This window comes from Mastomys coucha, unplaced genomic scaffold, assembly GCF_008632895.1.
Source record: "Mastomys coucha isolate ucsf_1 unplaced genomic scaffold, UCSF_Mcou_1 pScaffold20, whole genome shotgun sequence".
Classification (NCBI taxonomy): Eukaryota; Metazoa; Chordata; class Mammalia; order Rodentia; family Muridae; genus Mastomys; species Mastomys coucha.
In genome coordinates this window covers 107,113,297-107,132,068 of record NW_022196903.1, presented here as the reverse complement: position 1 = coordinate 107,132,068, position 18,772 = coordinate 107,113,297, and the positions used below count along the sequence as shown (strand labels likewise).

General features: G+C 49.1%; 1 protein-coding gene across 3 annotated transcripts in view; it reads left to right on the top strand.

Moving 5' to 3' along the window:
* Nucleotides 1–18,772, top strand: part of Atp2b2 (ATPase plasma membrane Ca2+ transporting 2) — a 310,888-nt gene that overhangs the window by 106,031 nt on the left and 186,085 nt on the right. The window contains exon 1 of one of the 3 annotated variants that reach the window (XM_031382951.1): nucleotides 8,298–8,482. The exons of the other annotated variants lie outside the window; for them this stretch is intronic. The gene's annotated coding sequence lies outside the window, so the exon portion shown is untranslated. Of the gene's footprint in view, nucleotides 1–8,297; nucleotides 8,483–18,772 lie in introns of those variants that run through there. 3 annotated transcript variants of the gene reach the window in all.

Here is an 18,772-nt window from a genome sequence, read left to right as displayed (position 1 = left end):
CCTGGCAGAGTCCCACACACCACACAGGACATGGTACTTTGAGGACACAGTGGGGATGTCAGGGGACACATGAATGGCACCCTCACTGTTGAAGAGGCACAGTGGGACAAAGTTTGAATGAGGTGTCAGGGGACAGGTGCAAGGTGCCACCTCCTTCAAGCCAGAGATGGTAGCGATGATGGAAGAGAAGAGACAGGATTGGTGCCAAGTGACTCATCCACAGGACCTGTCGATGAGCAATGGGCAGCAATGTGTGGTGATGAGCCTGGGTATGGGGCAATGAGTGGGGCATGGGACAAAGAGCCACAATGTGCCCTGGTCAACTACAGCATGGGGTGAGGGGAGGCCCAGCTCTGTCCCTCCCACCCCTGAGGACAGTCCTGTGCATATGGTCTGAGCCATCTGAGAATCTGGGGACGTATACTGCCTTTGCAGAGCCCTGGCTCCCAAGTGCTCCTTCGTGATTGGCAGTAACACCTCATTATTAAAGGTGTCCACTACACTGCGGCTCTCTGGCTCTGGCTGGCTTCTCGGCAGCTCAGCGGCCGCCTTTGAGCTGCTCCCATCTCATTATCCCGGGAGTCCCTACTTCTTTTTGTGAAAATTTAATTGCCTTCTGTATTTGAAAGGGTCTCAGCCTGCTACTCAGGTTTGGAGAGTTGGAGTTAAACGCACCCTGATCAAAGACTTCATGAGGCCAGCGTGGTTCTCCTTAACATTGCAGCCACTTGACTCCTCCCAAAATGGAAACCAAATTGCTCAGTGCCAAAACTTAAAAGGAACCTTGTTGAGCAGCTCAGGAGTGTGAGCTGCCTGCTGCAGGCCTAAACGGGGGAACTCTCTGGGAAGTGAACACCCAGGGTGCGGGGCTAGTTCCCTGTGAAGATGCAGGTGCCCAGCCCCTACTCCTGCATGAACTTCAGGCTCCTAGAACGGTCTTTAATCTCTGATTCCCCATGCCTCTGACTCCCTAAATACTAAGAGCACAAGCATGCACCATCACAACAGGTTTGTATGGTGCAGAGATAGGACCTAGGGCTTCCTGAATGCTAGGCAACCACTCTACCAATGAGCCACACTCCCAGCCCTGGGCATTCCTTAACCATCAGGCCAAGATAACTTGTAAGGCACCTCTGGGCTCCAGGTATCTTCTCCAAGCACTCCAACCCCCTCACAGGGACCTAATGTGAACCCACAGGCTACACGCAACCTTGAATGCTTCTCTCTGTGCTGTAGACTGATTGATCTCTATGCAGAGTGATGCTGGAGGTCCTCCACTGTCTCTTGCCACTATACCTTGCTGGGTTCTCTGTAAGGTACATAGTGTCCAAGGTTTCTGCTATATCTAGGAACACATTACACACACACACACACACACACTCAAGTTGATGTCATTCAACCTGGGACTCCCACTACATCACTAAGGAAGACAGGGAGCAGGCAGTGCTTCTCTGTGAGGAAGAGTATCTCGTTTGGAACAGGTTGGAAAACAAATCTGTGTTTGAAGGGCAGAGACTAACAGGTGTGACGCTGTGCTGAGAGCCCCGGGTATATAAATAGCAGAGGAGGTGACAGGAGCAGCTGGCCTCTCTCCTGCAGTGTGCAAGGCCACCTTCTGCTACTCCCTTTAGTCACCACATTCTGCGCTCTTCCCTTCTCCTCCCTCTAGCTTCCTTTCCTGGTCTTCTATCCTCTCCCCTTAACAACCATCTTTTCCTCCCTCCCTTGAGTTTTATCTCCACTAATGTTGTTGGCCCAAGATGGCTCTGAGCTCCTCAAGCCAGGACCCTTTCTGTCCAAGCATCTCAGTCTGGCTTAAACACAAAAAGGAATTGATTGTCCTGAGTGGCTGGACCTTGCCGGGATGGACTTCAGGCATGGCTGGATCCAGGGATGGAGCAATGCCATCAACACCTACTCGTTCCCTCTCTCCTTCCCTACACAGGCAGGCAAAGGTACTTCCTTCAGCCTTGAGGTTCCCCATCCCTAGTGCAGCCACACCAGCAAACAGAGGAAGGCAAGCATTCAGCTCCCTGTGGTTCCCCTGTGGGCTGGGATGTGCCCCTCCACAAATGGCCACTGGCTGTGGTCATAGCAGGGGCCTCAGTTTTATCCTAGGAGTCCTAATTGGGATAGTCCACAGAGCTGTGCAGTCAGAGTATCCTGCCCTGGGGCCTCCTGTTAGAGGCTGACTGGGGCCCCCCAGGCACCCACAAGAACCCACTAGGAGTATTCCATCCCTTTTACAGCTTATCAGGATCCTATCCTGCCCTTCTTAATACTGCCTCATTTTTTTGAACAGTATCTCCCAGTCACTGCCATCTGCAGCCAAGAGGTAGCTCACCTCCAGCACCCCAGCCTCCCCCCAAAATGGCTTATTCACCACACGGGAGCAATAAGGATAGCAGACTCCCTCTGCTCTGGGTTCCAGTCCTGGCATGCCTCTTCCCAAAAATGAACAGCAGAGTAGATGTAACAGTCCGGACTTTTCCTCTGTGACATACGCCCTCCCCATGAGTCCTGCACCCTTCTTCCGGAAAGCAGGAAAGTGCTACTGTGTCCAGCAGCCCTACCCTGACAGATACCCAAGTGCAAGGAGCTAAAGCTCCAGAAGCCCTGCAGAAGCCCAGGATCCTCTGTGTGTGGCCCCCATGTTAGCCGTCCCTCCTCCTAGCCTTTTCCCGGGAACCCAACTCCACCCCTCATAACTCAGAGATGTGAGGGCTGAGTAAGCCCAACAGAACGGCCTTGGTTGACCTTCCTGGGAGTCCCTTTCCCAAGTTCTCAGGAGTCCACTGTTTCCATGTCACCATCTCTGAGCATATCTATCTACCTCCTAGGTAGGCTACGTCACTACACCCTTAAATACTATGCTTTCCCGAGTGAAAGGACTGGAATCCACATAGATCACACCAAGACCAAGTTCTCAGCAAAAGATGTATTTGCCTGAGAGGGACGTAGGGCAGGGAATGAGAGACAAAGACTGGAGATAGAGGGCAAAAGGGAAGGAAACAAAGGAGAGAAGGGAGGGACTGTCTTTGGATAGAGAGGAAAGAGACTTGGCCCACAGACAAATGGTAGTTTACAAAGGGAATGGGGAAACCCTGTGTTAGGATGAAGTGTTTAATTTTGATTGGACAGGTTAATTAGGTAAGCCAAAGGGGGGCTTTTGACTGCTGGATTTCAATGCTTTTATAGCATTGAAACCTTGGTGGTCAGCCTCAGGAGGAGGAAATGGCCAAATAAGAGACTAGACCTTGGTGGCTAGCTTTAGGAGTGCAATCTAATGGTTTAGCTAGGCAGAGGGGATAGGGGAAGGCGAGACCTGCCAGAGCCATGTCTGTCATGCTTGGGCCTATTAGAGCCCCTCACAGAGCCCACCGTGGCCACCTGACCTAAGTCTCACCATCATTCTAGAACACAGTGAGCTGGGCAGAGGCTGCTAGGAACAGCCAGGACTGGAGTGGACCAATCATTCCTGAGGGCTGGCCATGGATCAAGAAGGGACAGCAGGAGTCAAGTTGGCACGTGAGCAACTCCGCAGCCTAGATCCCAGGTAGAAAAAGCAAGGCCTAAAATGTTATGCCAGTCTCCATTCAGATCTTGCCTCCTCCGGCTGTGTGACCCCAGACAAAGCACTTCACCTCTTTGTACCTCGCTTTTGCTCCTCTGCATAGGGGGCGGGGTAGTTGTACTCTCCCTGTAAATATATAGAGCCTCCTCTGTGTAGTCAGGAAGCAGAGAGAATGAATGAATGAATGAATGAATGAATGAATGAATGAATGCTGGAGCTCAGCTCACTTTACCCTCAGCCCGTGAAATGGTGCCACCCACACTCGGGGTGGGCCCTCCCTCCCTCCTCAGTTAAACTCTCTAGAAACACCTCAGAGGCTTACTTGAAGGTGTCTCCTAGATCATTCCAGATCCTACCAAGTTGACAGTCAATAGAAACCATCACAGCTATGTCGAGAAATTCCCTCCTGAGGGTCTTATCTGATGTGTTAGTCACTCCACATCTGTCCCCATACCCTGCACAGTCAGCTTTAAGCTGCCTAAAAGAGATAGAGTCTCCTGGGCCTTTGAGGGTGCGGAGGAGCCCCCCTCTTATGGGAGGAATGAGGTACAGTAGAAGGCAATCCTGCAGCTCCCTCAGCCACACACCTTCCAGATGGCAAAACCCTTCTAGGCACAAAGCCCTTGGAGGCAGAGGAAACTGGAACAGAAGACAGGACCTGGCCTGGCTTAGAGATGCGGTGGGACAGGGTTGGTGTACCTGTGTGTGCTCCCATGCTGTCCTCCCTACTCCATGAAGAAAGTAAGTCCACAGCCATGGCTCAGAGCACAGCAGACCCTCCTGCTTGCTGTGCAGTAGGCTCTGACCTTCCATTGCCCATAAGAGAAGCCAGGTCAGTGCCCAGGACCGATGAGGCTGGGTGAAGAAGGATGGGCAGAGAAGTAACCTTGAAGGTCCCCCTCCTTTGCAGGCAGTCTGACGCAATGGCCACCTTCCCCCAACCCCAACCCCAACCCCAACCCTGGAGGTCCATTCCAGTCTGTGCCACTTGTGTTAAGGTCTCCAGACATTGACTTTGTCTCCTAAACTCCTGTTCCTTTAGTTCTGGGAGCTGAAAGATGGTGGTTTACACACGTCTGGCTGTTGCACATCTATTTCCTGTGGTAGCTGAAGGGAGGGACCACAAGCCAAGTGGCTCAGCATCAGTGGGTCAAGGCCAAAGCTGTTGCAAGCCACCATCAGGACAGGGCTGCTTCTAGTGGAAACTGGAGAGAAGCCATTTCCAGCTCCCAGAGCCCCTGCACTCCTTAGAGCATGTTCGCCAGAATCCACCACCCAAACACCTGAGAGAGAAATGGGCCGTTAGGGCTCATATTCTCAGATGGTCCAGCATAACTGAATTATCTCATTCCCTTGGGGCCCATGGGGTGGGGAGGTGCAGTGCATTCTGTTGGGAGAACACGGCAGGAAAAACAAAAACAAAAACAAAAAAACAAAACAAAACCCCAGCTCAACTCCCAGCCAGAAGCAAAGAGAGGAAGAGACCAGAGTCCCATGGCCTCTCTCAAGGGTTCACCCCCATTGACCTAAGGCCTCCCAATCAGCCCCACCTCTTCAAGTCCTATCACTACCCGGTGGTGCCCCACCCCCAGGAACCATGGGTTGGAAGCCACTCGAGATCTAACGGAAGAGCCTCCTCTTATCCCCACTTGTGCAGACTCCATGTGCACATCCATCAGCCTGTCACTTGAGGTCAGCTCTCATTGAGTGTAGTAGGTTCCTGGTTGTGGAGTTTGAGCCTAGAGGCTTCACTTCTGCCTGCCACACCCAGAAGTCAAAAAACGGTTCGAGGCCTTGGGCAAGCTGGTGCTGTGAACCTTCAACGTCCCCACTGTGAAGTGAGAAGGTCGTCATCACCATCCCCTTTCCTGGCCTCTTTGACAGTGGTGAGGTGACATATGTTCCAGGGACTGACAAAAAACGCTAGGTGCTGGACTTGGGGTGAATTCTTTATTCCCAGGGCACTCCAATCTTTGTGTACTTTGCTTCTAAAAGCCATGTCCCACCCCCACAGTACTCCAGGAAAGAGCATGGTTCTGTCAGGCACTCTGCTAAATTATAATCTCTCGCTTCTTTTCACAGAACCCCGGAGGGTGGGGGTTCCTGGGATTTGGGAGCTAGGGAATGTCACTCAAGGCTGCTTATTGAGCACCAAACAATGGCCCTTCGTGAGGTCAGCTGGCAGCCTAGCAACCGCTCGAGCCCTTAGTAACAATCCCAGAAGTGTTGATATTTACCCAACGGAAAGTTTCCCTTATCTTGATAAATGCCCAATTCCTTCTCCAGGGCACTTGCAAGAAGCCACACCCGGTTAGAGTGGCTGTCCCCCCCCCTTTTCTGAGCAAGCCTACACAGAACAAGGAGCCCAGGGCACGTCCCAGTTCTGAACACCTCTCCTGGCCTGAGTTCCACCCACTCTGTGGGTGCCAGACAGAAGGAGCACTGATAGTGTGACTTTATGCCCCTCTTTATCAATACCGTTTTAAAAGTGTCCTTGATGTTCTCAGATCTTCTCAGTGAGATATCACACACCCGTGAGACCACGGTCTGCTCATGGTTCCATTGTTTTCCCTCCATCCTCTTCCTTGGTCCCAAATTAATCTGAATAATCCAGCCAAATATTTTTGGGGGACCTTCCCTAGGTCATACGTGGAGCTAGGCACTGGGGAAACTGAGGCAGACCTGGTCCTTGTTTTCTGAAGTTTCGGGTTCAAGGGAGACAGTGCCTAAACACTCTGCAGACGTCTAGGACAGAATCCAGAGCCTCCTCTGCTCATCCCCAACAAGCTATTTTCGTCTGTAATAATACTCCTCAGTATGCTGGCGGCATCTGCAGTCTCTAAAACACTTCCCTTGGGCTACCTCATTTAACCCTGACGTCATCTGAGGGTGAGATTCTAATACGTCCCCATTGCACAGACGGGAGCTGAAGGTCATGGGGCCTAGAGAGCTTGGCCTTCACTTCCTCTCTCCTCTCCTGTAGGCTGGGATGCTAACGCCTGCTTCACAGGACCATCTGCAAAGGAGAGAGGCTGCACTCAGACACTCCGTAAACAGTGGCAGTTGTCTACCATGAGCCCCTCAGCCCCAGCGACCTCCCGAGTGTACACATTCAGATGTATCCCCAGACCCCATGGAAGGTCTTCCTGGCCCATTTTAGAACCCAAGAAACGCCTCTGGGCTGAGATCCCAGCTCTGCCACCTTGGCAACCTCCAGCCTCAGCTTATTCATCTGTAAAGTGGGGCTAAGTCTGAATTTTTCTGAGGACGATGGAATGAAATGAAACAAACAAAATGACCTCAAAAAAGTGTGTTGGGTTAGGCTGGACTGGGCTAGGGACGTGGCTTAGGCGTTAGGTAGGGTATTCATCCACTTTGCTAAAAACCCAGGGATGGACTTCCAGCACTGAATAAATTAGTATGGTGTTCCAAACCTGTTGCCTTGGGATTATTTGGGTGGAAGCAGGAGGATCAGAGGTTCAAGGTCACCCTTGACTGTATATGGAATTAGAGGCCACTTGGCATCCATGGTACCCTGTCTCATACTCTGCACACAGACACCGGGCTTGGCTGGGTAGGAGGCTCTATAAGAGATTGGTGTTGGGACCTGAGTGTGGGAAGGCACGAGCAGGAGCCCCTCAGTCTGAGCAGAGCCCACATTACTGAAAAAGCTCAACAAGGCTACAGTGCTGCTTAGTTGGGTGTTTTGTTTTTTTCAACTTGACACAAACTAGAGTCATCTAGAAAGAGAGAACCCGAATTTGAGAAAGTGATTCTATTCTATTCGCCTGGAGCCAGGTTTGGGCAGCACTTGCTGTTGTTGTTGAGTTTTCAAAAATAATTTATTTCTTTTTATTTTACGTGCACTGGTGTTTTGCCTGCCTGTACATCTGTGTGAGGGTATCAGACCTTGGAGTTACAGACAGTTGTGAGCTGCCATGTGGGTGCTAGGAAATGAACCTGGGGAGAGCATTCTGTGCTCTTAACCACTGAACCATCTCTCCAGCCCAAGCGTTTTCTTGATTAATGATTGCTGTTGTAAGAACCAGCCTATCTTGGGTGATACCACCCCTGGGAAGGGGAGCCTGGTGGCATTAGAAAGAAGCTGAGCCAAAGGCAACAGGCCTGTAAGAAGCATGCCTCTGTGATGTCTGCTTCAATTCCTGCCCTGACCCCCTTCACGATGGACTGTACGTTACAAAATGAAACGAGCCCTCTCCCCACATTGCTTTTGGTGTGTATTACAGTAGGAAAGCAAACTAGGGCAGCCACTTTCCCCAAGGTTGGCATCGAGCCACATCCCCTTTGAGGGGTTCAGCTGATGAGTCCCAGGCCTAGCATATCATACAGTGGGGAACAGACCCCCCCCACACACACACACATCCTTTCTTTACCAAACTCTACAAGAACAAAGCTGTCAGATTCCCTGGTGCCACCTAAGTGGTTTCCCACCCACGCCCCTGCCATGAGCTGAGTCACCCGGCACTGGCACCGAGGCGGACTGTGGGAAGGGTGTTCCTTCCTCTGCTGCAGGCAAGCTCTCGAAAGCCAGAACCCAGCCCCTGGCAGGTGCCGGGAGGGGCCTTATGCAACTTCTGACATTGTTCAAAATCACTTCTACAGAAAAGCAGGGACCCAGGCTGCAATAGGCACAGCTACGTTTTCTTATATAACCTTTACCATTGTTAAAAAGCCATGCGTGTTCACAATTTCCATTTGCCCAGGGCCTCAGACATCTGGCCTGGCCTAACCTCCCGTTCTGCACTCAGCAGCTCAGGCAGAGGCTAGAGCCAGCTTTGAACAGGTGAGGACAATAAGGCATGTTTGGAGTGGCATGGCCCAGATACCCCAGCAGCAGCTCTGCACCCCTGCCCAGGCACTGCTGGGAATCGAAAAGAAACAAAACAGGTAAATTTGCTACATTTGATTCTTTTCTTGAATAAAATAGCCGTGAGTAGCTCTCAGCTAATGACCAGTGGGAGGTCTGAACTCTGATGTTTGAAACAGGCTAAGGAAATGGCTAGGTGGGTAAAAGTGTGTGCCAGCAAGCCTGATGCCCAGAGCTTGACCCCAGAATCTACACAGTGGGCAGGAGAACTGACCTCTCCAACTTGTCCTCTGACCTCCATGTGTGTACCATGGCACATGCACATTAATAGTAAAGAAGACTTTAAAGGAAGGAACGTTTATTTCTATTAGTGTGTGTGTGTGTAAGTGCATTCATGGGGTGAGGTGTTCGCAAGTCTCTCTGCGCATTTGGAGGACCACTTGCAGGAATCAGTTCTCTCCTTCCACCATCTGCATCCTGGATCTTCGGGCTTGGCAGCAAGTGCCGTTAGCAGCTGAGCTCTCTCACCACCCTGGGAAATGTCTTTATGTGAAACTGAATTGCTCTCCAAGGGGCTATGGGAGGTGAAGACCTGGAACTCAGAGTCAAGGAGGAAGGAGCTACAACGGAGGGCAGTCTTCAGCAAGGTTGCTGTACATCTCTGTCCCGTTCTCTACTACACTCATAGTGTGTGCCAAAGCTGTCGCAGGCAGGTGTGCACCAACGACTAGCCACCCTGGGAATCGCGCTGCCTGCTTTGCTGAGGGTTCTGTCTTTCCCCGGTTGGTTGCTCACTGCTTCTCAGTAGATGCTCTCACTCAGTCCCTGGCTCAAGACGTAAGGTCCAGAATGCCTGTGTGCAGGGGACGGCAAAGCTCCACAGTTGTGTAGATGCAGCGTGAGGTTCACAGTAATTAGCAAAGGAGACTAGAGAGAGGCAGCCACAGGGACAGTGGGCCCGCCATGTCCTTTCACCAAGGCAGCCTAACAGGAGTGTCTGCCAGGCCTTGCTGACTGAGCCTCACTGTGTCTGTGACTGTTCATCTGAGATAGCACAGTGACCTCATCAGCATGGCTTCCTACTGCTGAACCCTCTTCTACAACTGACTCTGTAGCTCTGGGAGTGACAAGACTCTTGCTGTGACCAGAAAAGCGTATGATGCTAGCAGCCAGGCAGCCAAGGAGCCAGGAAGGGACATGCCAAGTCTGGATGTGTGTTCTGTGAAGTTGGACTTTCTCAGAACCATGCTCTTGTTACATTCCATGGGAACAGAAAATGTGTTCCGGAAGGAAAAAGTGTTTATCATCAAAAGATAAGACGCCTGCAAAGCCTCAGATCAGACTGGGTCCTTTCTCCACAAAGTGCTGTGTAGAGAAAAATATACTTTCAGAAATGGAAAGGTGTCTATACGTTTAGGGTCCTGCTTATTCATGTATTAACCAGAAAAAAAAAAAAAAACAGAAGAAAGAAACAGTTAACTTTGTCTTAGGGAACATTGAAAATATGTATTCCACAGCAAAGTGAAATATTTTATGCTCTGCCATGGTTCCAACTCCCCAGCACGGTATGCACCACGTACCTCCTGCGGCGCTCAGTGCAGGCTTCAGGTGTCAGTGTGTCTTGCGGCCTCCTATGGTAGCAGACACCTTTTGCCTGCTATTATTCTCTGCTCTCTGCTTTCTCTGTCCACAGTCTTCAGAGCCTCTGTTCTCTGTGACTAGCCAGGCATAAGACTCCCTAAGGCTGACCTCCCAAGTTGACCTCTCTTAGGGTGTAAGTGATTGCCATCAAGGTCTGGAGGCTTTTAACACTAACACCATGGCCGGATGTTAGGAGCACATGTCGACTACAGGCTTACTTGACTCAAGTTGGGAAAAGCCAGGCTGTGCCCTGAGCTGGTGACTTCCCTTGCTGGAGACACCTGTCTTGCTCTCTGAGTTCCTGATCACTGAGCAAGATCAGATCAGTTGCTGCTGTGGGCCCTGACCTCTGGGCTGGAACGGCTCCTGGACTGTTTTGTGCTTTTTACTTCTGTCATTCCCAGGTTCCAAGAGCAGAATCTATGTTACCTGTATGATCTGAGAGCATGGGACCTAAAAAGAAGGTGGAGGTGGGGCAACAAGAAGGAAGGGGAAAAAAGAGGGAGGAAAATGAAATGTAGATTTTAATTGTTCTTCACCCCATACTTATTCACCTCTGGCCTAAGTTATATGACATGCTAAATATGACAGCTTTGTCCCTGCATCATGTTGCCACATCCAGCCCGCGCCGGATATGGTGTAGATCACACAAGTTAGACACCACATGTACTTGTCAGTCTGCTTACTGTCCCCAGTAAGGGGCACTGCTACTGAGAAGATGATAACTTCTCAGAAGGTATTAATCTGATCCTGCACTTAGGAGACAGACCATGGACCACAGGGGAAGTCTAGACACACTTTCCCGGCCTCCATGGGTACCTGTGCTCAAATTCACACACTCCCATGCAGACACAGACACATAGCTAAAAATAAAAATAGAACTTTAAAAAATCCTTTGACTGACTGAGTGAATGAATGAATGAATGAATGAGTGAGTGAGTGAAGGTGTGGAAGGGTGGGGTAGTTAATGTTCCTCCATGATCATTTGCTTAGTTCTCACTTCCTATTGTGTGTAAGGATCGAAACAAATCCTCTGAGGGGAAGTGGGACTGGATTCAGATCTAGCCTTCTGATCGTTAGTCCCTTCTGGTCTACCTAGAGGATGGTCTGAACGACTCCCTGACTCAGGCCCAGCTCTCTCAGAAGCCAGCCTTGCCTTTGTCTTCTGCCTATGTTTTATAGAAGCCAATCTTGACATTAGCTCTCATGGGCAAGGCCAAAGAAGGCTGGAAAGGAAGAGGAAGTGAGGCCAGACAGGGACAGAGGTGTTGCCAAGCAATACATTACCACTGTGGGCAGCTGGGGACACTGGGGACAGTGGGAGGCTAGTATATGCCCATAGCTCATGGTGTTCCCACCCAAGGCAAGGAAACGGAACCATTTACGTACAAACTCCCAACACCGCCCACCATTGGTAGAGGGCTGGGCTAAGCTGGGGAGCGATACCTCCAGAAGAGATGGAGCTGTGGGTGGGCAGTATATCCTGCCTGCCCCTCTATTGTCACATACACCTCTGGTTTCTGTCACAAGTCCATGCTGCTGTGAGGATTAGGTGTGTGCATGTGTGTGTGCGAATATATACACATGTGTATACACATATATACATATGTAAGGGAGACAAGTATTGATTTCAGGTCTTTCTCAGTCACTCTCCATCTTAATTTTTGAAGCAGGATCTCTTGCTGAGCCTAGAACTTGATGATTCAGGTAGGCTAACCAGCTAGCAAGCCCCAGAATTCTCCCGTCCCTACATCCTCAGCACTAACATTGCAGGCACAGGCTGCCATGCCTGGCTTTTTAAAAGTATGTGTGCTAGGAAGCAAACCCTGGTCCTCACACTTGCATGGCCAACACTTTATAGACTGAGCCATCTCCCCAAGCTGAATGGTCTTGGGGAGGTGTCCTTGATATATGTTAACACTTGATGTGTGTGCCCAGCACCCTATGTGTGATTCAGAATGGATACCCATGGAACTATCTCCCTAGAACGTCCTCTCCATCTACAGGATTACGTGGTCTTAGATGCCAGGAACTGGGATGCAACAGGGAGCCTAAGCAGTAGGGTCCTGGGCATCCAACGTGTATAGTCCTGCAGACACATGGGTAGGGCTGGAGAGCTAAGGATGCTGGCGCATGCCTCATTTAACCCCATCACTTTATAAAAAAGAGTGACTGGTCCCAGGACACATGACTGCAAGGTAGTCTGAGATTGACTTCCCTTCAAAGCAGAAGTGAGACACATAGAGAAGAGTAGCCTTCCCAGCCTTTCCGCTGGGGTGCTCGGGAGTCCATTTCATAGTGCTGGGGACATGCTCCACAAACACCTCACCTGAATGTGTCTTCTAGGTTGGTTCTCTTCCAGCTCTGGCACAAGATGGAGTTGTCTTGCAGGGGGATTAGCTTCCCTGGGAGGCATATGCAAAGTCCTTGTCTGTAGCTTCCTTGAGAACAAGCATTCAGAAGTTCCATGGAACAGTTGATTAAGAGCACAGGCCTGGACCAGCTGTGTGGCCTCAGGCTATCCCCATTCCCTCTCTGAGTCAATTTCCTTATCTTTAAAATGGGACCTGCAAGGAAATAGCAGGTACAAGAATGCTTAGGAAGGTGTGAATCTCCAGGTCTCACTGTTACTATATTGGTGTTCTCATTAGGGTTGGTGGGAGGGGGGGTAACCCCACCCCAGCCAATTGCTAGGTTTATGACTTCTTTCTTCCTATGAGTTATTGTCAAACCCCAGAGTTCCTAGGAATGTTCAGGCAGTTCCTCCACCCCTGTGACACACAGCCATACAATACAACCCCAGCAGATCTGAAAGGCCTCAGAGGCATCTAAGTCTTATGGAGGGGAAAGTGAGGTCTTGCCCAAGGCCACAAAGCTTAGCAGCAGTCAGTTCTGGGATCCAAGATGTGGGTTCCTAACATCTGCTCTTTTCTAATATCTGTTATGGGAGCTGCGCCTAAGGTGCTCAGCCCCACACCACTGAGCCTAGCCTCTCTCCTCTCCCCACATGTAGATTAGCCATCCCCAGCCATGAAGAATGCTGGGGTGTTCAATCCGCACAGCAGGCGTCATTTCCGCCTCTGAGTTGGTGTACAGCAGATGGCTCAGGGGTTATTTTCAACTCAAGAGAGGACATTTCACAAGAGTATAGCACTCACAGATGGGGGCAGTGGGCCTGGAACTCAGGCCAACATTCATAGCATGGTGGAGGAGCCCCACAGTCTCAGCTCCTGTCCTGGCCCTGTGGGATATGCAGCCTTCTGGAAAGCCCCAGCCTTCTCACTCATAGACTAGGGCAGGGAAGCCATTAGTGTAGCTTTGATATCATCAACCTGGACAAATAGACCTCAGGGAGAAGAGGCAGGTATAGTGGTGGCTTTGAGAGAACCTCTCTGTTTCTGACGGGGATGGGGGAAGTCCTTGGGCATGTGGAGTGGAGCTGTCCAAGGTATTTAAGTTCCTGAGTCCAAGTGGGTCCAGAGGGTGTAGAGACTGGTAGGTGAGAACCACCAGGCTGGGACCTGAGACCCTGCCAGCTCCTTGCTTCCACCTGAGGTCTCAGCCTGGACAGAGGGACTGGGAGGGGAAGATCCCAGGGGAACACTGTATGGGACAGGATGGGGGAGGGCACCCTCTTGCTGAACCCCAAATCTCAGCTTCCAGGCACATTGTGGTGAATAGAATGTGGGCATGGAGAAGAGACTCATTCACAGGGTAAGGGTGTCTAGTCTCCCAGCACAAGGGCTCTGTGTGCAAAAAAAGTTTTCCTACATGCCTTGAGGCATATTGTAAAAGAACCAAAATCTTTGCCTTGCTGGTGCTGGGCTCTGAGGGACCTCATGCCTTTTAGTATCATGTCTTCCTTCTAGACACTTCACACAGTAGGAGTCTAGATGGAGTCATATAAACTGAAATCCTATCTAGTTTCATTTTCTTCATTTTTTTTTTTTTTTTGAGTTTCAGATATTTGCCTGGGTCACTAAATGTATTTGAAAACACTGTTCTGGCAGATGCACAATAATTTACTCCTTTAGCTAAGGAATAATTTATCTAACTAACCCCCATCTCTTTAAAGACACCATTTAGCTTGCCCTTCATTTTACTTGTCACTTTAAGAGTATTGTTGTGCCCACTACCTACACATGCCCATAATCTCAGCAAGTTGAAATAGGAAGATGGTAGATTCAAGGCTAGCCTTAACTACATAGTGAGAGCCTGGCTCAGATATCAAACCAGGGACCTGAGAAATAGCTCAGTAAGTAAAGGTGCTAAAAGTTTTAGGGCAAACCTAACAGTTGTTTCCATTTTGAGAACATTTTGGGTTTCAGGGTTTCAGGTGGGCACTGGCTTTAAGGATTTCTTTTTTACTTTTAATTATGTGTGTATCTATGTGTGAGTTTATACACATGAGTACAGTGCCCACAGAGGCCAGAAGAGGGTGCCAGATCCCCTAGAGCTGGAATTACAGGTGACTGTGAACCACTCATTTGTTTTACATCCTAATGAATCCTGGTTTTTAGGATGTGTTAATGATCACACACTCCATTTGAGTGTGGGATGTGAGCATGTGAACCACTGCACACATGTGGAAGTTAAAGGGTAATTTTGCAAAACAGTTCCCTTCTTCCACCTTTACGTGGGTTCCAGGGATCAAACCCAGGTCATCTGTCTCAATGCCAAGTGTCTTTACCCACTGAGCACTCACCAGATGACTCACCACTATATGATGACTCCTTTGACCATGCTCAGTTTTATAACATCACACCTTGTTAATTGAGTTCTACATACCCAGGTATTTGTCCATTTTCTCATACAGTTCTGTTTTACGAAATCATGCTTGTAGCCTAACCATTAACCTCTTAAGAAAAACATCTTAAGGGCTGAGGAGCCATCAAGCTCACAGTGACAGGTTGTATTAGCCCAGATGGGAACTTCTGCTGCTCAGAGCTGCGGAGGCAGGGAGAGCAGGCACAAGGGCCAGTGCTGAAGGGGCAGGCTCAGCAGCTGGCACAGCCAGAAAGGCCCAGAAAGCATTCACATCTTGATTCACACCACTGGGGAGGTCAGCACTGCCCAGATCTCCATGTTCCCTACAGAGATCTAGCAGGACTGGGCCTTGAGACCCCGAAAACAATTCCAATCTGGGTTTCTAGAATTCACCAAGTTTTCAACTTCATAGGTTGGCTCTAGTCACCAAGCATCATGTTAACAGCTCTACATAGGAAAACTCCCCAGAGGCTCCAGTTTCCCTTGTCACCTGACTGAAAAGAAGGTTTCTCCTGAGCCAAATGAAAAGCTAAGAGCCCTTGAAGATAGCAAGCATTCCTGGAAGATGAGCTGAAGTATGGTGGCACATGCCTGTGAGCTCAGCTCTGGGAGGCTGAGGCCATGAATTCAAGGCCATTCTCTGCTACATAGAGAGTTCTAGACCAGCCCAGACTAAAGGGAGAAACCACAGAGAGAGAGAGAGAGAGAGAGACAGAGACAGAGACAGAGACAGAGACAGAGACAGAGAGACAGAGACAGAGAGACAGAGACAGAGAGAGACAGAGAGAGAACATGCAGAGAATTCTGGAAAACTCTAGGCAGATGGAAACATGTTTAGAGGCTTCTGCTTCCGAGTCGGAGTGGAATCACTATCCAGAATCTCCTCAGTAAGGGCATCTGAAAGTCCGTGACACACTCAGAACAACTAGAAGACAGACACATAAAGGGGGAAGCACATGCTGGCCAGGGTGGGAGGAGGCCCAAGATCCCACAGTGGAAACTCTGGGGTTTTTTTCCATGACCAAATTCATCCCAGAGTCAAACTGAAGAAACGAGAACTGAGGCCTTAGCAATAGCCATACCCAGCAGACCCCTCACCCTAGAGCAGCCTTTCTCAACCTGTGGGTCATGACCCTTTTGAGAGTCAAAGGACTTTCACGGGGGTCAGCTAAGGCTATCGGAAAACACATTCACATTATGATTCATAACACCAAAATTACAGTTATGAAGTAGCAACAAAAATAGTTTTATGGTTGGGGGTCACCACAACATGAGGAACTGTTAAAGGGTCACAGCATTAGGAAGGTTGAGAACCACTGCCCTGGAGAATGCAAGGATCAAGCACATACTCCAGATGCTGACAACTGTCCCAGCCAGTCACCAGGAAACATGGGACAGGAGATGGGACCTCCACCATCAGCAGGCTGTAATGTGGAAGGCCATGGGAGGCTGTAAGGACTCCAGATCCTCCAACTAGAGGGATCCCTAGCCCTACTCAGCAACATCAAGGAACCCCACCACCACCAGCAGAGGCTGATCTGCAAAGGTGGATGTGGGTCCTTTTGGGAAATTAGCAAGCAGGCACTCCCCTGCATCTGCCTGAGTAGGGCAGAGGAAATAGCAGGTATAAATGAGTCTCATGATGTGACAGGTTTCCAGGGAAATTCACTCGTATCAGAAGCACCAGGAAGAAGTCTGGCTCAGTGGAAAAGAGCCATTGACAAATGCCAACCCAGATGGCAAGAGATACAAGAACCAGTTAACAAGGATTTCACGGTAGCCCGTAAAAGCATACTTCGGGGAACTGCTCTGACTACATTGGAATCAGACTTTTAAAAAAAATCAAAAGAGAGTAGAGAAATCAAATGGAAATTTTAGAACTGAAAAGCACTCCAGAAAAATTAAAAAATAAAATAAAATAAAAAAAGAGCCACTCTTAGTGCTTGATAGCGGATGAGAGAGGATTGAAGAAAGAATCATTAAACCAAATATAGAATCATGGAAATTACCTGATTTGAATAACAAAGAGAAAGTGTCAGGGGGGAAACTGTCAACGGAGCCATATGTCCTATGGGATCGTAAACAAGGCACCTGTCACCAGACTCATGGAGGAAGATAAAGAGAAGGGGGCTGAAAAGTATTAGTATATGAATAAATAATGGCTGAAAATCTTCCCAGATTGGTACACACACACACACACACACACACACACACACCTCTGAAGAGCCAAGAAACACAACAAATCTCAAGCAATGTGAATCCATAGCAACCTACTCCAAGCAGCAAATAAACTACTGAAAATGAAATTTAGACGACATTGGAAGAAGTGGGAGAGAAATGATATCCACTAATGGGGCGATGAAGTATCAATAGCTAGCATATACACAGAAACTTAGTTTTAAAAAAATCAGGGCCAGTGAATGGCTCAGCGGGGAAAGGTACCAAGTGTGAGGGACCTGAGTTTGACCTAGGACCCCATTGCCTCTCTCAAGTTGCCCTATGACCGCCACATGACATTCAACACAAAATAAATATAATTTTTCTTAAAAAGATCAATCAAGTCAATTAGATACTGAACAAAATGCATGGAGACATTCCTCTGAAGATGATGTACAGTCAGCAAAGTGCACCTGAGAAGCCTCCCAGCATGGCTGGCCACTAGGGAACTCCAGATGATAAACCACAGCTAATAGCAGCCAGCTCCATTGGAATGGAAGGCCCTGATGAGAATGCCAAAAGACTGGTCACTCAGACGTCCACTCAAGAGTGTAACTCAGGACAGCCACTCTGTAGGATGGCATAAAGATGGCATTCAACACTGTGCCTCTGCCATCTGATCTACCAATCATACTTTGGGCCATTCATTACAAATAAATGGAAGCTTGTGTTGACCCACACCCCAAACAACACTGACACAACCACTCATAGCAGCGTGTTATTCATAGTTATTCATACTAGCTTCTCCAACATTGTATAGTAACCTGAATTGCCTTGATCACTAAATGGTTACACTGTGACCCATCCATTCACAGTTGACCACTGAATCATGTAAAACCTAGACAACAGGGCAACGGGGTCAGGGAGGACTGGCCCAGTGGTTATTGTTCAAATCCCCTATACCTGCATTTTTAAAAAATGAGCATAATCACATTCATACAGGATGAATGTTGAGGATGCCAGCATAGTTTCAGGTTCAGTGAGAGACTTGGTCTCAAGAAAATAAGCAAGAAAATAGCACAGCCTGACATCCTCCTCTGACCTCTGTACACACACACACACACACACATACACACACACACACCACAAAAGAAAGTCTAGCTCAGTTTCCAGAAAATTATCCTAAAGAAAACACAAAGCTAGTTTCAGGAAGTTCACCTAGCACCTGGCTTTCTGTCTCTCATGTCACTGATGAAAACTATTCTGCAACTAGAAAGTAGGATGAGGTGGAGAGGGAATGGAGTGTCTGTAAAGGCAGAGCCCAAGATGGCCTTGTGATGTGGGACAGTTTTGTGTCTTGACTGTGGTGATGATAGCGTTGAGTCACTCACAAGAGCATGCACATGTGTGCAGCTCCTGTGAATGTGTGCACATTTGAGCTTTAAGATGTGTCTAAGGTCACTTGCCTAGTTTTGATGATGAGCTAGGTTACAGAAGATGTGAGCCTCTGACATGGCTGTGGGAAGGGGCACAGGGCCTTTCTGTGTATTTTTTTGCAACCTCCTCTTGACTTTGCAACCTTCTCCTGATTGACTACTTTAAAATCAAAAGTGGCAAAGAAATGGATAGATGACAGATGTGTGGATGGATGGGTGGGTGGGTGGTCGAGAAGCAGGAACTTGGAAAAGTTGGACTCCTCTCTCTCCCCCCTCCCCTCCCCTCCCTTCTCCTCTCCTCTCTTCTCCCTTCCCCTCTTCTCTCTTTCTCTCTCCCCCCTCTCCCCTTCCCTCCCTTCTCCTCTCCTT